Source organism: Schistocerca nitens, chromosome 9, assembly GCF_023898315.1.
Source record: "Schistocerca nitens isolate TAMUIC-IGC-003100 chromosome 9, iqSchNite1.1, whole genome shotgun sequence".
Classification (NCBI taxonomy): Eukaryota; Metazoa; Arthropoda; class Insecta; order Orthoptera; family Acrididae; genus Schistocerca; species Schistocerca nitens.
The window spans coordinates 430,759,294-430,780,285 of NC_064622.1; the positions used below are offsets into that span (position 1 = coordinate 430,759,294).

The window sequence follows — 20,992 nt, forward strand, 5'->3', positions numbered from 1 at the left end:
ACAACAAAAATAAAAATGCTATATTACATAAAGAAGCCAATGATGTAAAAGTATAGCCTAAAATGATACATCATTACCCACCTGGATGACCCGCTTTGGATGACTCACTCCATATAACTGTTGCTGATGGCTAATTTATAATAAAACCAAATGTCTGGCGTATTAACACGAAAATTATATTTATTAGTCTGTAGAATTCTAGTAAAATTATACATATTGACTCATTTGTATTTGTAGTCAGTAGTACACTACTAATACAAATAAGTCAATAAGCGTAATTTTCGTATTCATACGCCAGACATTTGGCTTTATTGCGAATAAATAGCAGTATCTATACAATTAACGAACTTATATTGATAATTATTTCCTCCAGACAACGCTCTTGACGTCAGTTAAATAAGTACACTAAGTTTTAATGCATTTTATGAGGCTGACTGTACTATAGGTCATGAACCTTAAATGAATATAAAATCGCTTCCTGATTAGTTAAATTTAAAAGGAAAATATTTAATAATGAAGACTAAAAACGATATGTAAGTCGTTCCTCATTGGCTGACGACGATGCCTTGAGCTCTGGAGCGCCCTCTCTCTCTACTTATATAACTCGTGGCTACTTAGCCATCAGCAGCTGTTACAGTGAGTGAGGCCAGCACAGCGGGTCAGGAGCCAACGCCGTCATACAGATGGCTAATGACGCATCATTTTAGGCTATACTTTTACATCATCAGCTCCTCTATGTAATATAGAACTCTTACGTTTGTTATTACAGTGCAAACTCTGATGACGGCTCGTAATTAAAAGGCCGAAATCGGTTGGAAGTTAACATCGGCAGCGATCAAGGCTGTTTTTAAATAATTGTATGACAATAAATTAATTTCAGAGCCTTGCCGAAATTCTTAAGATCTTGGAGGCGGTCAAATAATCCACGATTAATAGTGTGAGTTGTCTTTAGAAAGCCGTTGAATTTTCACAGTATATCAAACTATAGATTCCACAATGGCTACACACTGAAATCTTGTAAGTGCGGTTTTTACCACCCGCAACCTAAAAAGAAACCAGTTCATCAGGTGTCGTAAAATACCTATCTCCAAACTAGGTACTCTGAACTAACAGCTATTTCATCGCTCATCAGACAAAATCTTACCCTAACACAGACTAACACAGCCTGACACCTCCAACGACGTCCAAACCTAGCCTCCCTCCAAATTGCTGGCGTTCACCCAGGAAACCTCGGTCAAGGACCACTGAAGTGAGTTAAACTGCTGACCTTGAAAATAGCTGAAATCCTCAATTTTAACCTTTTATTCACACATGATCCATCAAATCACAGTGAAATTTTTCGAGATATTTTGTACTGTTATCAGTTCTCTTTATCTACCATAGTTTATTTATAAACAATAACTTCTGTGATTTTACTCCGTTCGCGGATTTATAATTGAAAATATTAACAAACAATTTAAATCATACATTAAATAATTTGCTGTGTATGTCAAGTTAACAGTACTGCAGCAATTTTTAATTGTGCGAATTCCGCTTTTCGGACTCTCATTTAGTGCGGTAGCGTTCTCGCTTCCCGCGCCCGGGTTCCTGGGTTCGATTCCCAGCGGGGTCATGGATTTTCTCTGCCTCGTGATGACTGGGTGTTGTGTGATGTCCTTAGGTTAGTTAGGTTTAAGTAGTTCTAAGTTCTAGGGGACTGATGACCATAGATGTTAAGTCCCAGAGTGCTCAGATCCATTTTTGAACTCTCATTTAAATTTATGAGCAACTTCAGTAAAGCTCCTATCACAGTACGGTGCAGTTCTATGAGATGTACCCGAAGACACCTTGTTTGTTGCAATCGGATAATTCGTTTCCGAGATATTCACTTTTACACTCAGGAACATTTAACGTACAATAACTATAAACTAACAGGGATATAGAAGGCGCGTCTTCACACCCGTTATTGTGCTTCTGTTTTGCTACAGAGTCTTCAGTGAAACATACGGTTCAATAGTTATTAATTATGGGGTAAGCATCAGTTTTGCACTGGACGCGAAAAGCGGCAATGAGAAATGAGCAGCCATTGTGTTGCCAAACGGACGGGTTTTCCCGGTCATGCTGTCACCCTAGCGGCTGGTGGAAGTCCAGAGACGACCACGTACTCCTGTCCACCTGCTTCCAGCTGTCAACACGAATATGACCCTATCTTAGCTGCCTGCTGTGCGCCTGTAGTGGCGTGTTTGTGATTGAATTGTATCTTCCCTCTACCGTAGGCTGTCGTTTTACGTCCTCTTTCTTCATATCACTATTAACCGAGCTCAACCATTCATTAGACAATCCTTTCGTCAACCATGATTTTTTTGAGTGATGCGCTATGACGAGCGATTTTATTCCCTCGGAACAGTGTGGTTTTCGCAGATTTCCCTACTATGAGTGGCTTCAACTTCAGAGATCGGTCTATGTTACAGGATAGAATGGCAGTTACTCTGTTTTCCTCCCAGACGCCTTTCGTTTTTGAATTCTTGACTGTGATAGAGATTACATTCACGAAAAACCTTGTTTTTATGTGTGTAATATGTTACGTGGGTCGCAGCCATGTAAAAGTTATTTTACTTCATCAGTCCATTCCGCAAAATGGGAACTGTCCTCGCTGGTGCACACCTCTAAAATTGCCACACGACCTGTACTCTATGGTCACAGTAACCCTGAATTATTTGTGGAGAAATTGCCTGAATAAAGATAATTTTGTAATTAAACTGGACTCTAACACAGTAAATGCATTTTATTTAACCTCTGTCATTTCCTTTTTCAGTCAATATTGGTATTAATGCATCCACAGATCGATACTAAGCAAAAATTGCTAGGGAAGGTTTTAAATGATGAAACTTCAAAGTGATCCGGATCTAAAGACTTTATTGACAAATTACTTAGACGAAGATGCTATTCATTTCATGAAATGCACGTACTACACAAATACTCTGAGGTATTCCCAATTATTCGTAAAAACCTTCATCTATTATTTCCTCACTCTTGAAGTATGGATTTCAATGTTATCAGAAATTAACAGGCCTCTAGTATTAGGGGCGTTTGTGCTCCAAGAATGACGATTCCTACAGTGGACGGCTTTTGGTTTGTTGGTTGGTATGGGGTCTAAAGGGATCAAACTACAGGGTGATCAGTCCCGTGGGATGGTGTATTCCCTTCATCGCTGTTTGGAGCTTCGGCAGACTGACCAATTTCCCCATTGTCCATAACTGCCGCAAGAGCATCAGCTTCAGAACCACATTCATCACGAAAGTCACTTACGTCACTTTGTGTTTTTCTAACAATGCTTACCATACAGTATCTTCCGTTAGTAAAAATTCAGTCCTGTATCCCATTTTCACATAAATGTCCTCCACAATCAGTAACAGAAGAGTTACACAATGTGTACTCACAGTGAACTTACAAAAAATATTTCTGTCAGATTATGAAAAGGATAGATTCCACTCACCATAAAGCGGATATGCTGAGTCGCAGATAGCCACAACGAAAAGACTGTCACAAATGAGCTTCCTGCCAGTAAGACCTTCGTCAAAAATAAACCACACACACACACACACACACACACACACACACACACACACACACACAAACGCACGCGCGCTCGTTTGTGCTCCAAAGCTCTTTCAATCTCCGATTGTAATACTGGATCCCCTATCACCTCTAATCCGACTTCTGTTTCTTCTTCTATTACATCAGACAAATCTTCCCCCTCATAGAGGCTTTCAATGTATTCTTTCCACCTATCAGTTCTCTCCTCTGCATTTAACAGTGGAATTCCCGTGGCACTCTTAATGTTACCACCCCTGCTTTTAATGTCACCGAAGTTTGTTTTGACTTTCCTGTATGATGAGTCTGTCCTTCCGACAATAATTTCTTTTTCGATATCTTCACATTTTTCCTGCAGCCATTTCATCGTAGCTTCCCTGCACTATCTATTTATTTCATTTCGCAGTGACTTGTGTTTCTTTATACCTGAGTTTCTCGGAACATTTAGGTACTTCCTCCTTTCATCGTTCAACTGAAGTATTTCTTCTGTTACCCATGGTTTCTTCGCAGTTACCTTTTCTGTACCTAGGTTTTCCTTCCCAACTTCTGTGATGGAGATGTCCATTCCTCTTCAACTGTACTGCATACTGAGCTATTCCTTATTGCTGTATCTATAATCTTAGAGAACTTAAAACGTGTCTCGTCATTCCTTAGTACTTCCGTATCCCACTTCTTTGCTTATCGGTTCTTCCTGACTACTCTTCATCACTACTATATTGTGATCTGAGTCTATATCTGCTCCTGGGTACGCATTACGATCCAGTATCTGATTTCGGAATCTCTGAGTGAGCAAGATGTAATATAACTGAAATCTTACCGTATCACCCGGCCTTTTCCAAGTATGCCTCCTCCTCTTGTGATTTTTGAACAGGGTATTCGCTGTTACTACCTGAAACTTGTTTCAGAACTCTCTCATTCCTTGTCCCAAGGCTACATTCTCCTGTAACCTTTGTACTACTCCTTCCCCTAAAACTGCATTCCAGTTACCCAATGACTATTAGATTTTCATCCCCCTTTATGTACTGTATTACCATTTCAGTATCGTCATACACTTCATCTTCAGCTTGCGACGTCGGCATGTATACCTGAACTATCGTCCTACAGGAAAATTAAAGGAATGTCAAGAGGTCAGATGGAAAACCAGTCCAAAGCAAAAAAGGGAGAACAGAAAGGTGGAAGGAGTTTATAGAGGGTCTATAGAAGGGCGATGTACTTGATGGGAATTATATGGAAATGGAACAGAATGTAGATGAAGATGAAGCGAGAGATATCACACTGCATGAAGAATTTGACAGGACACTGAAAAACCTAACTCGAAACAAGGCCAGGGGTGTAGACAACGTTCCGTTAGAACTACTGGAAGGCTTGGGAGACGCAGCCGTGACAAAACTCTTGCATCTGGTGAGTAAAACGTATGAGACAGACAAAATACCCTCAGACTTCAAGGTGAAGGTAATAACTCCAGTTCCAAAGAAAGCAGGTGTTGACAGGTGCGAGAATTAGGTGTGAAAATTACCGAACTATCAGTTTAAATAGTCACGGTTGCAAAATACTAATTCTCTGAAGACGAATGGAAAAACTGTAGAAGCTGACCTCGAGGAAAATCAGTTTTGATTCCGTAGAAATTTAGGAACACGCAAGGCAATACTGACCCTATGATTCATCATAGAAGATAGGTTATGGAGAGGCAAACCTACGTTTATAGCATTTCTAGACTTAAAGAAAGCTTTTGACAAAGTTGACTCTTCTTCAGATTCTGAAGGCTAGAGGGATAAAATAGAGGCAGCGAAAGGCTATTTACAATATTTACAGAAACCAGATGGCAGTTGATGAGCACGAAAGGGAAGCAGTGGTTGAGAAGGGAGTGAGACAAGTTCCTCAGCTACACCCCCCCCCCCCCACCCACCCGCGCGATGTTATTAAATCTGCATATTGAGCAAACAGTAAAGTAAACAAGCATTGTCAGAAATGAATGTAGATTCGCAATGTACAGATTAGAAAAGAACGGCAATAAGTTGAACTTTGCAGCAAACTTTTTCGTATGACCCATCATCTCGACGTATAAATAATATTGTGTTGCTCAGTAATGTACAAGTATAGAGGGTAGATATACTTGGTATGCTAGGGTTCTTTAAAGTGCTGCACTGCTGCAGGATAGAGTCACAGTCATCGGTGATGTCTATATAAACGGCCAGGTAGTACGCCTTGTTACTAACAAGGCGGGGGTCTGAAAAGTGGGTCACTCATTTTGATCAAATCTTACGACATTCGATATGGAAAATAAAGAGACACATGTTTCGTTTTTTTGCGAAATACTGTTTAGTTTTTTAAAGAAGTCTAGGTCAAAGTGACGACGGGAAATCGTATTTTCAGTGCTATAGGTCGATAGATCGTCTAAAAGCAAACATTTTTATTTATGTAATGTGGGATCCAAATTAGTAACGTCCGAGTTATTAATGTTTCTGTGTTTTCATGCTGTTACCTGGGTAACCGTCATTTTACACGCCTAGCAGAGGGAAGCCGGTGATCGAGCATCAGAATACTTCTCTTAGCCCTCTTTATTGATTTTTTTAAAGTGAAACATCGGGAAATGTAATTAACAATCAAAAAGGCACACTGAAAGTCTTGCAGTTATTTTCATCATGATATATAGTATAACGTATGTTACTGCGTAATGGTCTATTCGTGAGCGCTCTCGCAATCTCTGGGGTGAAACGCATCATAGAAACAGGCATAATATAAATATTTCTCGCATCATACGATACACACGAGCGAAATATTGTGGGTACCACTGTTCGTGGAAAACATATCTCATTCAAGTTTCTATAAATAGGGCTGACAGATATCAATTTTCATGCATACCAAGCGCATAAAAGACTATTGTGAAAGACAGGCGCGGACAACTGGTTATGGACCAACGAATGAAATTTGATAGCATCAACCATATGTTGTCATTTTCTGCTTTGCTGTGATATCACATGATTTTGAAGTCGTGAGATGAAATTCTTTACATGGGACAAAATGTAAACGCCACACGGGTGATAGAGTTACGTTTCGGTGGTATCACTTTCACATTATCTAAGAAAGTCTTATCGTAGCGCACCATGAATCACAATGAAAGTAATTGTCAGTAAGTTATATGTACTTGTTTGACTATCATGTTTTCCGATGTATGATTTCAACGAAAGGCAAAGAAAAATATTTTCACATATAAAAAAATAACGAATAAAATAAAGCGAGTACCAAGAATCGAACACGGACTGTCGTTTGTTAGTTTAGCGTCTTGCCAGCTCGCCACCGACATGGCTTTAGTAGACGGGTACCCAATTTAGAGCATGCAAACACAAAAACATTAATAACTCGAACTTTGGGCTCCATAGTATAGGTATTTATAAAAACATTGGTTTTTAGAGGACCTATCGATGGATAGTGTTGAAAATACGATTTTCCGTCATCTCCTCTAACCTAGGTTTTCTATTTTCAAAAACTAGGGAGTGTTTCTTAATTTTCAATATACAAAGTCCTAGCAAAAGTTGATGTAAATCGTTGCTCTCGGTGTCAGACTTTCTCCTTGTAAATGAAAGCTGGATATCTGTAAATAATGCGATGGGAATAACGACCTTCTCTAAAACCGTATGTATAAATGATGTGGCCGCTACCTGTGGCATCTCACTCTTGTAAATAGCTACATTCCATGCTGTTTTCAGCTCTGGGGTATCAGTATGAGTTGAATCATACTGTGTGGAGTATTTTTCTCATTTCAAGAAGCACACTGATTGTATTATACGATATGTTGAACGTTCCTGGAGCGATATTCGTATCCCGTACCAGTGCCTTGTGCAGGCCATTTTCACAGAATACTTTATTGACAATATGGCGTAGATAATTCTCCTGTTGAATATTTTTCACTTCATTTTCCACTTGATCTAGGACGATGGACGTAAAATTGCAGTCAGAATGTGTGGAAAATGTGTGAATAATGTATCAGGCATAATGGACGCTCTTCATATACGACTTTTTTGAGCTGCGGGTGAGAGGGGTGGGGGGGGGGGGGGGGGGGTGAATGTCGGTGTGGATCGTACTTTCGTATTTGCTCAGTCTATAGAGCAACTGTCCGTGGAAGGTAAAGTTTCAAATACTGGTAATGATATAGAGTGGGATTACTGTGTCACCGGCATGTTACATCATTTTAATTAATTGGAGTAGTCTTTGTAAACGTTGTCACGATTGGCGTAATTGTTCAGTTCCTTCACAGTCTTCATTTCACATAGTTCCCAGTTCGCGTTTCGGGTGTTCCACTTATAAACTGGAGCGTTCATTTTATTTACACGTGAGTTATTCAGAACCGTTACAAAAATTGGTAGGTGGTCCGAATCTAGTGGTTCCGTGGTTCCGTGGTTCCTGCAGCACCTCCCGTAATGTGAAGCGAGTAGAAGTAGTGGCACGTTTTCATGGCCTGCAACGTGCAGGTGCGCCGTCGTTCAAGACTGTAAGATTGACCTCTTCATTTATCTTCACGACTGTTGTTCCTATTCTGTCAGTGCGTTGTAATAGAACATTGCAGAATATAACTGACAGCTTGCCAAACCCAGAGATGATACAATTGAGTATGTACGTCTCACAGACATACATTACTAGACTGGCTCCGTATACAGTATCGCTGGTGTCACTGAAGCCAGGGCTTTAGAATAGCAGTATGGCTGTGAGTGCAGAGCACGTGTAAACACCTTTTTATTTACTGATAAAACACTCGTAAAAATGGGATTAACTATTACTATTAAGTTACCTTTAGCACAACTAGAAACATCTTACGTGTTTTTGCTTTTGTACTGCATGTAAGCCTAATTAATTACATTACTAAATTAAACCAAAATCCGTTCGAACATGCGTTGGCAGGCCCAACGGTACCGACCGGCCGCCGTGTCATCCTCAGTCCACAGGCGTCACTGGATGAGGATATGGAGGAGAATGTGGTCAGCACACCGCTCTCCCGGCCGTATGTCAGTCTACGAGACCAAAGCCGCTACTTTTCAGTCAAGTAGCTCCTCAGTTTGCCTCACAAGGGCTGAGTGCACCCCGATAGCCAACAGCGCTCGGCAGACCGGATGGTCACCCATCCAAGTGCTAGCCCAGCCCGACAGCGCTTAACTTAGGTGATCTGACGGGAACCGGTGTTACCACTGCGGCAAGTCCGTTGGCAAATAATTACATTATCCGAAATACCGGCACTATTTAAATAGTTTATGTATATTGGAGAAGGTTTGATAATCTAATACTAAAAGACGCAGCTTAATGGTGTGCTTTTAGCAAGATTTGATCAACTTTGGCTCTTCTTCGAATGGTATGCTAGTTATGAAAGTGCGCTATAAGTAGAACGTGCTATTTGTCGTTGATAACAAGTTCCTTTATTCGTTTGCGTGTTCTTACTATAATTTTAGTCTGCTTTAAACTTGTATATATTTAACTTGATGCACTTCTCATAACACGATTATACACTCGACTAGTACGCAAATATTTGATCAGCTGCAGAAATTCTTTAAACCATCTCGTAAAGCTCACTGCCCCATTTCGTTTCAGAAAATTGTGTTAGTACCACACACAAACTTCCTGACGCCGCCATCTTACCACACCAAAGGTTAGGCTTTAGTAAAAGCTACGCCTTTGCCAGTCTAGTAATGTATGTCTGTGGTATGTGTATATAAAAGTACTCAATGTTCATTTTTCAGTTATATAATGCTGGCACTGCAGAAACTACTACTTTCTTCTCCTGGGGCTTCTCCTGACTCCACCTCAGGCCGAAGATGGTCCCACTTTCTTTTTTTATATGTTACGACAATGACAGTCTTAGTTAGATGTATACTGCAATTACTTAGTTTTAAACATTGCTTATCCTAACCTGCCTTTTAAACGTTTGTTCAGCAGTTTCTCGGAGAGGTTGAATCAGTTCGGTTGTCTTAATTCGATGATGCCGTGATTGGTCGCCAGTGTAGCACCCTTAAATGCATGACGCATGATCAATGCAAGAACCTGCCTTCATTTTAAATTTACATTACGAATTCCGATGTCATTTTGGTAGATTCATTTTATTACAAAGCCTAGACAGGCGTTATTTCTTCCAAATTTTCTCCTCGCGGTCACACCATCATCTTATTAACGACAGATCTACAAATACTAGTTAAACTGATTTCATTACAGCTTGCATCTTTCATATAATCACACTACCTCTATTTACTTTCGTAATCGTTTGCGACTGACATTTAATATCAAATACCACAGGGAAAGAACGATTACAAAGTATCAGACCCCAAGCCGAATTCTAAGTATTGACATAACCTGTTGTCAGTAATACTGATCAAGTCACACCAGTGTTCAATGAGCGATATACTGACCAGATTTTGTGTTATGTCCAGAAACCTTTAAAATTGGTCCTACTAAATCAAGAGTTTCCACCTAGGCAGATAAGTTCAGTTGCGAATATACGGTTCCTAGTCTTATCAAGATAGTAGTACCTCCACAGCCGTCATCGGGATGTTCTGCAGTAGCTGGTAGCGCAAAAAAATGGCTCTGATCACTATGGGACTTAACTTCTGAGGTCATCAGTACCCTAGAACTTAGAACTACTTAACCAAACTAACCTAAGGACATCACACACATCCAAGCCCGAGGCAGGATTCGAACCTGCGGCCGTAGCGGTCGCGCGGTTCCAGACTGTAGCGCCTAGAACCGCTCGGCCATTCCGGCCGGCGCTGGTAGCGCAGAATTTACATATGTTGAATCAGATGAAATCAGGTTAGTGCAAGAACGAAGAATGAAATCTCTCTCTTAGTAAGGGAGCTAAACACTATTTGTTCACAGTGAGTGCTCTTTCCATTGCGATATTCACTTAATCATTTTATCCAATAAGGACAGACCGTGAAGTTAGCACTGAAACAGTGAGTCCTTTGATACCGGTGTCAAGTATGGTGGACGCGAGCTGTAGCGTCGCGCTGAATTGTCGAGATACTGTTAACCTGAAGTCTTAAACACCATTGTCAAATTTGCGTGTGTTGGGCACTTTGTCCGTTAATCTATGGTATTGTAATGGCAAGACATTAATAGAAATCGTTGTGACGTCATAATAGTTTGTCAAGCAACAGTTTTGGTATTCTAGACACTGCACACTCACTGCAGGCTGGTGCAGCACCCTGTGGGAGGGGGGCAAGGCACTCTCCGAGGGGGAGCGGGCGGGGAGGGGGGTGCGTAAAGACACAGAAGCTTACCGGGAGGGAAATTTATTTTTAGATGCAGTCACATTTCCCTCACGTTCTCTTGTGTCCGTTTTTTTTTATGAGAGTTACAAAGACCTGCATCATCTTCTACAATGGTACATTCTCTCTCAAGATTCTTTTCACGCTTCTCATTCCATTCTACACATTCAAATTGTTGTCTCTAGGTTTCTGTCCGTTAATCAGTAAAAATGGATCCCATATATAACATCTCTTTGTTGCCTGTCTGCCTATTAGAAACCTTTTTCTCACTAACGGTTAGATGCATCAAACTGAAATTTATATCACATGATAAGGTCTATAGGCCCCCAGCAGTGTAAAAAATCTATGCTTCTGAGTCAATGAAATCAAGAACTATGGCCATTTATGGTACATATTGTTGTGGATTGGCAGGAGAGCCAACCCACGAATGTTAGAGGAAGCCGAAAGGCACGCGTTTAAGCTCACGCAGGCTGGCGTGAGGTGTGGAACAGGACAAGGAATTTAGACTTCAGAAAAAAGGAGGTAACTGGTGGAATACTTAACTTTAATCCATTAATGCTGAACGTAGCTCTTGTCTGTACATTATTTACAATATCAATAGTAACTGAACATGGCGTCTTGCTAGGTCGTAGCAAATGACGTAGCTGAAGGCTATGCTAACTATCGTCTCGGCAAATGAGAGCGTATGTAGACAGTGAACCATCGCTAGCAAAGTCGGCTGTACAACTGGGGCGAATGCTAGGAAGTCTCTCTAGACCTGCCGTGTAGCGACGCTCGGTCTGCAATCACTGATAGTGGCGACACGCGGGTCCGACATATACTACCGGACCGCGGCCGATTTAAAGGCTACCACCTAGCCAGTGTGGTGTCTGGCGGTGGCACCACACATATTTTGACACTCGCTAAGTCACTCATCGAAACACAAACTAGACGAGCTGCAACGTTCACAGTAATAATAAAAGAAAATTTCAGAAAATTGTTAATTTTTAAATCTGTCAGATAAAAAAAAATATTTTCGCCATGTTATCCTACTGTCCGTGTGTTACGACCCGTTCTTCTCAGGAGTAGCTGAACGTGTCAAGTTGAAATTCATCTCACGTAGAAAGGACTGTAGTCCTTTGGTGGTCTAAAATAGTTTATCTTCTAAGACATGCAATCAAAAGATAGGGCCGTTTATGTCACTTGTTTTGATAGTCGCAAACCCACTTGTTAAAATTTGTCGAATATTCCCATTGACCTAGAATCATGAAATTTGGCAAGAAGCGAGGTTTCGCAGTACAAGAAAAGCAAAAAATACGAAAATTGTTAATTTGTAATTATATCAAACAAAAATATTTCATTGTCATTTGTTATTCGACTTGAAACTTAAAATTAAAACACTGTCCAAAGTTTTGGGATTCCCAGAACCGAGACCTTGCTCGTATTAATGTCGCTGACAGTCAAAAATCGTCGAGAGTATTGATTCCCCGGATCGAAAAACTGTCTATATACATAGTAATAGCAGCCTTGGCGTAGCTGTTGAGTACAAGGGGACACGAGCCACACACCCTTTTCGTGTCCTTCAAACTGCTAAATGTGAGTCAATTGTGAAGGTTCAATGATTTAGAAGCAAATGTCAAGCACAAGGTCCAACAACGGTCTAACACATCCAGTAAGACTGGTTGTTTGTACTGCGAACAAAACATTCAAGTGTGTCCGTCAGCAGAGAAGGTGCAGCATCTGCTTGTGTAATCATTCATCAGGAAAAAAATGTGTATTACGAATGGAAACTTGGAGAATTCTGTGAAATTTATCCCATATGATAGGCGTCATGAATACCAGAGAGCCCTGCTCTGAGTATACCAGTGAGGCAAGAAACATATTACTTCGGCCAGTTTAAATCTCCAGGTCTGCAAAGCTGCCAACAGACACGAGAGTGGTACGCTCTGTGTATTCCTGCATGCCGCATTCAAACGACGTCAGGGGATTCCCGACAGAGCGGCCAGTCGTCACTGCGAGCGCTATCAAGGCAAGCATATGAACCCGCTATCTCTACAGTCTCTACCTTTACAGTCAGTTTCTGAAGGCTACACCTTACAGTTCGTACCACTGTCATCCCTATTTCTTGATAAATTAAGACAGATATTAAGGGAGAATTGGTGCCTACTATTTACACGTCTATCAGACAATGGAAATTCCAGGTTGAAATATCAACAATATTAGGAAAAGAATAGATTGCTATTATTGGACTATGACACTAAAATGTATTAAATTTAAGTCATATATAGAAGGGTATTGACAATTTTAACTCCAGTGTAAAATATTCACAGTTGGAAATGAAGGATGGGGAAGGAGAGGGGGAGGAACTTTGGTATACCGAAGACCCCTCAAAGTGCTAGAAAGTTTTACTTATTTAGGGAGTGAAATATCTAGGGATGGAAGAATAACGAAAGAAATTAATAGGAGGTTACAGAAGGGAGGCAATTTCTACCAAACAATAAAACACCTGATTTGGAATAATGATGTTTCAGAAAGAGCAAAACTCCTTATGTATAAGAATTATTACATCCTTATTGGCACCTATGGTGGAGAAACATGGACAATGACAGAAAGGGACTGGAGCAGACTGCAAGCAGAGGAAATGAAATTTCTCAGAGCAGTTAAGGGAAAGACAAGAGTGGTTCATATGGTTCAAATGGCTCTGAGCACTATGGGACTTAACTGCTGTGGTCATGAGTCCCCTAGAACTTAGAACTACTTCAACCTACCTAACCTAAGGACATCACACACATCCATGCCCGAGGCAGGATTGGAACCTGCGACCGTAGCAGTCGTGCGGTTCCGGACTGAGCGCCTAGAACCGCTAGACCACTGCGGCCGGCAAAAAAAAAAAAAAAAAAAAAAAAAACAAGAATGGACAGAGTAAAGAATGTAGAGATTAGAGAGGACCTCAAACAAGAAAGTATGAGAGAAGAAATTGAAAGAAAGAGATTAAGATGGTATGGTCATGTTAAGAGGATGCATGGGCAGGGACTCCCCAAAATTATGGAAGAACTAAAGATGGACGGGAAAAGACCTAGAGGGCGCGCGAGAACACGGTGGAAAATGGGAGTGAGAATATCTTTAGAAAGGAGAGGTGTGACCTGGCAGCAAGTGGAGGAAGAAAAGTGGTGGGAGGATCGAGCCAAATGGAGAGGACTCATCAGCACCCAGACCCGGCAGTAGCTGGAGCGGGATTCGGATGTAGATATAAGACCCTATATCACACAACGTGTGTTGTCTTCTACACCTACATTACGGCTACATGAGTAATCGACGAGCATCAATATTGTGCCGCGCGGGGTATCCGCGTGCCTAAAACGCCTTGCCACGTCGGAGATTCGAGTCATCCCTCGGGCATGGGTGTGTGTGTTCTCCTTCGCGTAAGTCAGATTAAGTAGTGAGTAAGCCTAGTGACCGATGACCTCAGCAGTTTTGTCCCATAGCAACTTACCACAATATTGTGTCTGGTGGAAGGTCCATAGTGTACCTCCACCCTTCCTGTTCCCTACTCCAGTAGTATGCGAGAAGAGTTGTCGTTATCCCTTTGTATCCGAATTACTCAGTTATTACCGTCTCGATCATTATTCGATTTACAAGTTTCCTGATTCGAACTGTGGCCTCCGGGAATTGTCTGAGTAAGGCTTCCCGCGTTGCACAACTCTCTCTTGTAACGTCTCCCACAGCATTTAGTTGATCATTCGTTAACACTCTCTCGTTGGCTAAATAAATCCTAGCCATCTTTGCATCTCATCTCTGTTTTCCGTGACAAGAACTTGTTAAGAATGGGAGAGCTACAAAAAGTACTAAAAATAGGGTGAAAAGGGTACCTGTAAGCTACCTCTTTCGTTCGTGAATTAGAGTTCTCCCAACAAGTTGAGTCTGACATTCACCTTCTCCATAACTATATTTATGTGGTCATGCGACCTTAAATCACTTTACAACGATACTCCTAGATACTTGAAAGACATGTCTTATTACCGCAATAGAGCTGCGATCGTGAAAGCGAACGATATGGACTATTCACATTTTTTAAAAATATTTATGGTCAATTGCATTGGACTCTGGCCTTCTGCAAGGCTTTCCGAATCCCATAGCACGTTTATATAAAAGAGTGTTAGTTTCATGAGCAGTAGTTCCGCACTTTCTCTATAACTTCATTCTTAAAGCTCTTGTTGTTGTTGTGGTCTTCAGTCCTGAGACTAGTTTGATGCAGCTCTCTATGCTACTCTATCCTGTGCAAGCTTCATCATCTCCCAGTACATACTGCAACCTACATCCTTCTGAATCTGCTTAGTGTATTGATCTCTTGGTCTCCCTCTACGATTTTTACCCTCCACGCTGCCCTCCAATGCTAAATTTGTGATCCCTTGATGCCTCAAAACATGTCCTACCATCCATTCCCTTCTTCTAGTCAAGTTGTGCCACATACTTCTCTTCTCCCCAATCCTATTCAATACCTCCTCATTAGTTACGTGATCTACCCACCTTATCTTCAGCATTCTTCTGTAGCACCACATTTCGAAAGCTTCTATTCTCTTCTTGTCTAAACTATTTATCGTCCATGTTTCACTTCCATACATGGCTACACTCCATACAAATACTTTCAGAAACGATTTCCTGATACTTAAATCTATACTCGATGTTAACAAATTTCTCTTCTTCAAAATCGATTTCCTTGCCATTGCCAGTCTACATTTTATATCCTCTCTACTTCGACCATCATCAGTTATTTTACTCCCTAAATAGCAAAACTCCTTCACTACTTTAAGTGTCTCATTTCCTAATCTAATTCCCTCAGCATCACCCGATTTAATTTGACTACATTCCATTATCCTCGTTTTGCTTTTGTTGATGTTCATCTTATATCCTCCTTTCAAGACACTGTCCATTCCGTTCAACTGCTCTTCCAAGTCGTTTGCTGTCTCTGACAGAATTACAATGTCATCTGCGAACCTCAAAGTTTTTACTTTTCCATGAATTTTAATACCTACTCCGAATTTTTCTTTTGTTTCCTTTACTGCTTGCTCAATATACAGATTGAATAACATCGGGGAGAGGCTACAAGCCTGTCTCACTCCTTTCCCAAACACTGCTTCCCTTTCATGCCCCTCGACCCTTATAACTGCCATCTGGTTTCTGTACAAATTGTAAATAGCCTTTTGCTCCCTGTATTTTACCCCTGCCACCTTCAGAATTTGAAAGAGAGTATTCCAGTTAACGTTGTCAAAAGCTTTCTCTAAGTCTACAAATGCTAGAAACGTAGGTTTGCCTTTTCTTAATCTTTCTTCTAAGATAAGTCGTAAGGTTAGTATTGCCTCACGTGTTCCAACATTTCTACGGAATCCAAACTGATCTTCCCCGAGGTCCGCTTCTACCAGTTTTTCCATTCGTCTGTAAAGACGTCTGTTAAGAGCACCAAAAGGCAACGGCCTTGCCGCAGTGGATACAGCGGTTCCTCTCAGATCACCGAAGTTAAGCGTTTCCGTGCGTGGCCGGCACTTGGATGGGTGACTATCCAAGACGCCATGCGCTGTTGCCATTTTTCGGGGTTCTCAGCCTCGTGATGCCAATTAAGGAGCTACTCCACCGAATACTAGCGGCTTCGGTCACAGAAAACCATCATAACGACAGGGAGAGCAGTGTGCTGACCACAAGCTCCTCCTATCCGCATCCTCATCTGAGGATGACACAGCGGTCGGATGGTCCCGATGGGCCACTTGTGGCCTGAAGACGGAGTGCTTTAATAGCTCTACTCAGTATCTACTCTCGGTGTCTAAGGGTCGACGTCTCATTTCCACACACTGCTTGTTGGTTGTGTCTGCACGTATATTACTAACAAATATCATTTTTTAATTTGATTATAATCATTTATGTATTGGATTTTGTTTGACCGGATCTTACAAGTGTTGTCTCAGTCTTATGAAGTAGAATCTTCACGTATTGTGCACAAAGGGTTTAGTAGAGAGGATGAAGTCAGCGGAAGCAATTCGAAACATTTATGCCAAATGTATTGAACTGCGACATCTGCATTGAACGGACAAGATTCGGTAGACAGCTGGAGGGATATAGCAAGCTCCAGTTCAAAGCAGCAAACAGATTTGCTTGAATGTCATCAGTTCACCTAGTGACCCGGTAGTCAGTGGCCGGTGGTGGGAACATTGCGAGAAAACTCGCGAGTATAAATTGTTCTTATCTCGCTGCACAGACGAGCTCTTTCGGGCAAATGTTTCTGGAAGGATTTGCTATTACTAGTCGGTATGGAAACGAAGCAAATTATCTTTGAGGCTACAGCAGAAAACAAATTCAGATTTCTACATTTATATGGTTACTCTGCGAAACACACTTAGGTGCGTGGCAGAGAGTTAAAGGAATGAGAGGACTCGAACTCGCAACTTTCTGTCTAAAGTGCGCGACTTTTACCACTAGATCAGAAGAAGGTTTTCTTGAGTCAGTAGTCTTCTGACAGATTTAATGCAACCTGCCACAGATCCCTCTCCTGTGCCAACTTCTTCATCTCAGAGTAGTGCCTGCAAATCATGTCCTAAATTATTTGTTCGGTGTATTCCAAGGCCTGTCTTCCTCTACAGTTTTTCACTGTAGGGATCCCTCTAGTGCCATGGAAATTATCCCCCGGTACCGAACGGGGTAGCGCAGTGGTTGGCACATTGTACTTCCATCCGGGAGGACGACTCTTCAAACACGCGTCCGACCATCCTGATTTAGGTTTTCGGTTAATTCCTTAAATCACTCAAGGAAAATATGGGCATGGTTCCCTCGAAAGGGTGCGCCCGCTTTCCTTCTCGATCCCCCATAATTCGAGCTTGTTCTCCGTCTCTTAACACAAATTTTCTCCTGCTCCTGCTCCTCCTCCTGTCCTTTTTTTTCCAAATATTTCTTTTCTCGCCGATTCTGCGGAGAATTGATTCATCCTTTACCTTATCTGCCCACCTGATTTTCAACATTATTCTGTAGTACATCTCAAATGCTTCGATTCTCTTCTGTTCCTGTTTGTTTCACTTCCATTCAAAGCCCTCTTCCAAACTTACACTCTCGGAAATTTCTTCCTAAATTTAAGGTCTATGTTTGATACTAGTAGATTTATTTTGCCGAGGAATGCCTCTACGCTTGTGCTTATCTCCTACGTAAGTCCTCCTTGCTCCGCCATTGTTTATTTTGTTGCCAAAGTAGCAGAATTCCATAAATTGTCTGCTTCGTGATCCCAAATTCCGATGTCACGTTGCTCGTTGTTCTCATTTCTGCTACTTCTTATTACTTTCGTCTTTCTTTGATTTACACACAGTACATATTCTGTACAGATAAGGCTGTTAAGGGGCTCCGGAACACCCTATACTTGCAATGTTAAAATAACGCTTATAAATTACATCTTTCCTCACAAAGTATTTGAGGTAGGAAGTTGAACTTTTTACAGATTATTTATTGGAATATGGGCTACAACTTAACACAGGGATTTTACAAAATTTTAGTTCAGTTATTAAAGATGATTTTTTTTCAATTGTAATGAAAATTCACAACATTTTTTGCAATTTTTTATTTATATATTCAAAAATATACAGTTTTTTGGAAAAAGGCTGTGTTAAATTATGCAGAAGGTACTGTGTAACATTTACTGAGAGTTTGAAACAAATATGTTTGGAAGATCCTTAGAAAACATGTAATTAGTATGAGAAAATAAAAGTTTTGGGAATCGAGCGACAAAGATTGGATTAATTTTTTAGTGCATTCCAGGTCCATAGGATGGATTATCTTCATCCTCTGCAAACTCCTCCTCCTGCTTCCTCTTGTTCCTCCTCCTGTTTACTCTTGCTTGTATTTCTAGACTCTTTACAGCCCTGTCTGCAGCCCGAAGGCGTTCCTTGTCTAAAGCAAGCATCGCTCGTACCATGTTAGAACCTATCTTCATTCCCATATTTCTAAATACCTTTGGCTTTCCAACATTTCTCCTTTTCTTAAAAGCCTTCAGAGGATTTTTAATAACTTCACTTTTACTCATTATTATACTTCAACAAAACGGAGACTCAAGAAACAGAATTAATTACGAATATTTTCGAGATAACGACAGAGTAAATAAACATGAAACAATCGACAATCACACCAGCGATATATATTGAACCATCACAGGTTAGCCACAACACATACTTTATCTCACATCACTAAAATGTACCTGATGAACACGGACGTTAATAATAACACCATTTGACAGCAGTTTAACAGCGCCACAGTGGGTCACGCCCATGTAGAACACATTTCAAAAAAAAATTAAAAATAGTTGTAGCCTTCGGAATTGAATAAATTATATATCTATTAAAAGGTAATAGTATGCAGATTCAGAAAACGCAAAAAAGTAAAAATTGAACTTTTCATGATTTTGAGCCTTTCCGGAGCCCCTTAATTCGGTTCAACAAGGGGTGTAATTCTTCTTCACTTCCACTGACTATAGCAATGTTATCATGGACTCTTGTCGTTGATAGCCTTTCACCTTGAATTTCAATTCTACTCTTGTTCTTTTACTTTGGTCATTGCTTCTTCAGTGTATAGACTGGACACTAGGGTCGAAAGACTACGTCCCTGTCTTACATCTTTTAATGCAAACACTTCGGTCTTGCTCTTCCACTCCTATTGGTCCGTCTTGATTTTTGTACACATTCTACAGTATATTACCTGTCTTCTTTCCATATAGCTTACTCATATTTTTCTCAGAATTCCGAACCACTTGACATTGTCAACTAATCCTATGAACGTGTCTTGAGTGATCTAAGTCTTGCCTTTGTTATCAACCACAACAGCGGAACTGCCTCGTTGGTGCCTTAACCTTTCCTAAAGCTAAACTGATCGTCATGTAACACATACTTTTTCTTTCCGTTTTTTTCTTTTTTTTTTTTCTCTCTTCCATCCTTCTGTCTGTTATTCTTGTCTACAACTTGGGTGCACGAGATTCTAAGCTGACTGTGCGATACTTCTTGCACTTGTCAATTCTTGAAATATCCGATGTTTTCCGAAAGTTTGATGGTATATCGCCAGGCTCAGACGTTCTACACACCGATTTAAATAGTCGTTTTGTTGTCACTTCACCCAATGATTTTAGAAATTTTGAAGGAATGTTATCTACCCTTTTGCCTTATTTGATATTAAATCTTCCAAATCTCTCTTAAATTGTGATTCTAATGCTGGATGGCCTATCTCTTCTATACGGACTCCTGTTTATTCTCCTACCACGTCATTAAACAAGTTTTCCTCCTCGTAGACGTCGTAAATGTACTCTTTCCACCTATCTACTTTCTCTTCTGCATTTAACAGCCGAATTCCCATAGCACTCTTAGTGTTACCGGCTTTGCTTTTAATTTCACCGACGTGATTTTGATTTTTCTACATGCTGAGTCGTTCTAGAATCATTTCTTTTTCGATTTCTTCACATTTTTCCTGCAGACACTTCCTCCTAGCTTCCCAGCACTTCCTACTTATTTCATTCCTAAGTATTTTCTGAATTTCTAGCCGAGCGGTCTAGGGCGCTGCAGTCATGGACTGTGCGGCTGGTCCCGGCGGAGGTTCCCTCGGGCATGCTTGTGTGTGTTTGTGCTTAGGATAATTTAGGTTAAGTAGTGTGTAAGCTTAGGGACTGATGACCTTAGCAGTTTATTCCCATAAGATTCCACACACATTTGAACATTTTCTTTCTGAATTTCTCCGAACATAGTCCACCTGCTTTGCTGGGTTGTAACGAGTTTAACTACAATGCAGTGGGCCCAGGCTCGATTCCCGGTTGTGTTGGAGAGTTCCTCCGCTGGTTGTTGTGCTGTCCTCATTACCGTTTCAGCATCACCGACGTGCAAGTCGTCCAATGTTGCGTCACTTGAAATAAGACTTGCAACCCGGTGGCCGAACTACCACAGTTGGGGCCTCCCAGCCATCAATGCCACATTATCATTTCATCTGTCTGCACATTTTTATGCTTCAGCCTTTCATCGATCAACTGAATTATTTCTTCTGTTATCATGGATTCTTCAGAGCCCTAAGTTTTCCTTTCCAGCTTCTGTGATTCCCCTTTTTAGAGCCGTCCATTCCTCTTCATTTGAACAGCCCACTGAGCTATTCATTATCGCAGTATCTATAGACTAATAGAAGTTCAGGAGTAT

At 40.9% G+C, this 20,992-nt stretch overlaps 1 pseudogene; it reads right to left on the minus strand.

The window, feature by feature from the left end:
• Nucleotides 1-8,654: 8,654 nt before the first annotated feature.
• On the minus strand, nucleotides 8,655-8,772 carry LOC126204575 (5S ribosomal RNA; annotated as a pseudogene).
• Nucleotides 8,773-20,992: the final 12,220 nt, after the last annotated feature.